Below are 4,081 nucleotides of genomic sequence, written 5' to 3'. Positions count from 1 at the left end.
GTTGGGAGGGGGCCTGGTGTCTTACACCCGCCATGGCTCCCTCTGAAGGCTCTGTCCCTTTTAGGCCCCACCCATCCATCCAAGAAATGAGCTCGACCTGTGGCTCTCCAGAGGCAGGGGCAAGCGGTGGTTAGGGGAGACCAGGGCTCCAAGCCCAGCCATTTAGCCCTTAGGTAGTTTGGGGACCTCACACCAGTTACTTAACCTCAGTCTCTCTGTTTCCTCTTCTGTTAAGCAATGAAAATAATAGTGCTATTAATAAATGAGGTGATACGTGTGTAAATGGGGATGATAACTGTACCACCTCATTAGGCTATTGTGAGGATTAACAGACTGAATCTGTGTGAAGTGCTCGGCACAGGGCCTGGCATGGAGCAAGTGCCCAGTGAATGGATTTGTTCCCAAATACACCTTGGTTCCTCAACCGCACTTTGACCCTTAGAAGATCAAAATGCAAACTTCTTGGCAAGGCTGACATGGCCCTTAGGTGCCATCTTCAACCTGCATTTCCACACTCAGCCTATGCTCCTCTCATATGCCGTGGTCTCTATTCTCTCTGCCCAGAATGTCCTTCCTTCCTTTGCCTGACTTAGTCAACCTCAAGGGCCAACTCAAATGTCACCAGCCTTGGAATGCTCCTTCTGAAGTCCCAGCCTGAAGGAGTTTGTGCTCCTTGCTCTGTGATGGCAAAACACCGGGAGTGCACCTCTGTGGGGGTGTCATCACACCACGCCATGATCATGTCCCTGTTTCTGGCTTACATGCACTCTGGCTTGTTACATGTTACAAATAAAATAAATAGGAAAAGACAGTCAACGCTTCTCAAACAAAACCACAGCAAGAGACCATTTTCTACCTGTCAGATTGGCAGTAGTCAACAAGTTTTGAGACACTGAGGTGGCAACATTGTAAGGAAACAGGCAGCGAGGTGAGAGTGTAAACCCATCCATCTTATGAGAAGAACTGGGCTATGACACCTGTCCACATTCGGTAGGCACATATAGTGAGATGACATGCACGAAGCTTCTCAATGCGTCAATGCTTGACATAGCAGAAGGCTGGAAACTACCTACGTGTCCATCACCTGAGAACTGGTTAAGTAAGTGATGGTAGAACCATACAATGGAACACTGTGCAGCCATGAAACAGAACAAAGAAGCTTTTTATTATTGACATGGAACCAACGCCAAAAGTTACACTGGGAAGTGGGGGAAAAAAAACATGGATGGTTTATACAGTCTCTTCCATTGTGTAAAAAGGAGAGAAAGTATATATAAGCATTTGCATTTGATGCATAGACTATTCCCAGAAGAATACATAAGATAATATTGATACAAACATACTGGTAGCCTCTGGGGATGAGAATTAGGAGTCTGGATAACGGGAGGAAGGAGATGCTTAGTTATCACATATCTTTTTCTATCTTTTAAATTTTATACTGTGTACACATATTATCTATTCAAAATTAAAAACCATTTTAGTTAAGAAGGAAAAGAAGAGCTCATAATCAAATGGAGATGAGAGTTAGCCACTGGCTCTAAGAGGAGGAAAAATACCTTGAATCTGTTTCCAGGAGTGAGGGTGTCCATGAGAAATCTCTACCCTTAGGCCAGCTGCCCGCTACTTGTACCTGGGCACTGTCAGTTGATCAGAGAATTAAAAACTTGTTTCAGTATGAGCCTGAGTAAAACAGAAGAATGACAAACCCACTATCAGTGGTTGAAGAAAATTCATAAATAAATGCATAAAACAAAGTCCAAAAGAAACAATTAGAATTGGGGGCCCCAGGGCTCTTTCATGATGGTCAATCACTGGCAAGGCTGGGGTCGTTCCTCTTGTACTCACAAAACAAAATATGTCTAAGTGTCTCTGAGGACCCTGGCCCTTCTATTTAAAAGCCTCTCAGATCATCAGGAACTCACTTGGGTAAAGGACCTTGGGCAGGGAGGCTTCCAACCCTGGACCACAGGGGGCCTCGGTGGGAAGGCATGCCACTTTAGATGACCCCTTTCTGGAGGAAATCTTAGTGTGGGGCTGCCAGACATGCTCCCAAACCAAACCTGCCTAGCTAGGGTACAATCTGAGGGCCAATGCCTTGGAAGGGACCTCGGCCAGTTTTACAAGGAAGAAGGCTGGTTCTGGGGGACATCACACTAGACTCAAAAGATGTTACAAGGGGCTTAGGAGCCTCAGGGGCTGTGCTGGGGCAGCTGGGGCCTTGGAGAAGGCAGGCACTGAGGCACCTGAGTCCTCTCTGGCTAGGTCACCCATCCTCCTGCCTTTCCTCAGGCCATCTCAGCCTTCCCCTGTCCCTTACTCACCTCTTCCAGAAGCTTCTCTTGCTAACTCCACCCCGTTCTGATCTCAGCACAGGCTTCAGCCCTTAAGTTCTCAAGTCCAGCCTTCTATTGACAGTTGTTCCTCCATCTCAGTTAAGTGGTGTTAAACAGGTTCCTGTGTTTATTTGTCTCCGTGACTACAAGGCTACACCCCAGGGAAGGGAGTTATGGGAGGGAGTTATCACGTGCTTGCGTTTCTTCCTTGTACCTCTGGTACAGGGCTCAGTCTGCAATAGTCACTACTTCTTGCCTCTCTTGGGGTCCGGACTAACTTCCTCCCAGCTCTGTGGTGGCTGGCTGTCCCCCCAGCTGAATTACATTTGCTAAATGCCAAATTACGTGAAACGAACTGAAGAGGAATAGTGTCCATCTTGCCTCCCTCCAATACCAACCAGCAGCCAGAATGATCCTTTGATAAGCTAAGTCAACTTTTGTCACTTCTTCCTACCCATCTCAGTCTAAATAACACCTACAGGTCTTACGTGGGCCCTGGGGGCTTTGCACAATGGCCCCTGCTCCTCGCTGGCCACCTCTCCCACCACTCTCCTGGCATTCGGTCCTTCACTGTTGAGGGGCACCCACGTTCCTCCCTCACAGAGTGTGCACCTGCTTTTCCCTCTCCCTGGAATGCTTTTCATATGCCTGGCCACATCGATGCATTCACGGCCCTGCTCAAAGACAGCTAGATCTCTCTCCCTCCCTACCCTTTTTAAAATAGCAACCCCTTCAGCACTTAGCTCCTTCTTTCATCTGCCCCTCCGGGTCTACTCATGCTCCACCTTTTTCACCCTACATGCTGCCTGGCTGGCCAGGTAGGCCTGTGTTCTCTGGCTTCCGGCAGAGAATAGGCAGGATACCAGAAGGTGGGAGGGAGAGTGAGGTCAGGATATTAATTCTTGGATGACACCGTCCCTGCAGGGTTGCTGCTTGCTGCCTGGCCACCCAAAGACCCAAGGCCTCAGTTCCTGGCAAAAGGCTCTCACATAGGCCTCTCTCCAGGTCCTCAGAACTGCTCCCTCCCCTCCCTATCACTCACTCAAGTGTCACACTACCACTTGGGTTCCCCTACACCTTGCCTACATCTTTGGAGGTAATCCCTTTATTAAACCTCCCTCAAATTTCTCAGAGCACCCTATTGCTTTCCTCTCGGGATCCCAATTCACCACCTGACATCACATATCTATTGTTTGTGAGCTGTCTGTCCCCCAACTAGACCATAAAGTCAAAGAAGGTAGCCACTTTATCACACTCTATGCTGTATCCCAATATCTGCCTCAGTGCCTGCATGAAGCAGCTCAATAAATGCTAGTCAAATAAGTGAGGAAGGGAAAGATCAATGTAACCTGGAGATGGGATATGGAGGCTTGAAGGAGGGCACGGTTTTAGGAGGTAAAGAGCACAAAGGTACAGGATGCACCAGTGATGAGAGTGGCCTTCTCCCCTCAAGGCATAAAGACCTCTGTTTATGTCCTTCCTAGCACTTCACTTTTGTTTTCTTTGTATGTCTTCCCACTAGAATAAATCCCCTGGGGGCGAGGGCCACCTCTGTCTTCTTCACCACGGAATCCTCGAGTCTGGCATAGTACCTGGCATACACAGAAGGCACTAGACCCGTATTTGTTGAACAAATGAAAGAAACAGGAGTTATCCAAAAGAAACAATGAATCAGCAGGGGACCTCAAAAGCCAAGTTAGGCAGTTTGGACTTGTAGTGAAGAGCGTTTAAGGAAGAACTGCAAGTCC

Source organism: Pteropus vampyrus, unplaced genomic scaffold (assembly GCF_000151845.1).
Source record: "Pteropus vampyrus isolate Shadow unplaced genomic scaffold, Pvam_2.0 Scaffold18, whole genome shotgun sequence".
Lineage (NCBI taxonomy): Eukaryota > Metazoa > Chordata > Mammalia > Chiroptera > Pteropodidae > Pteropus > Pteropus vampyrus.
The sequence above is the reverse complement of the archived record's forward strand: the minus strand, read 5'-3'. Positions refer to the sequence as shown.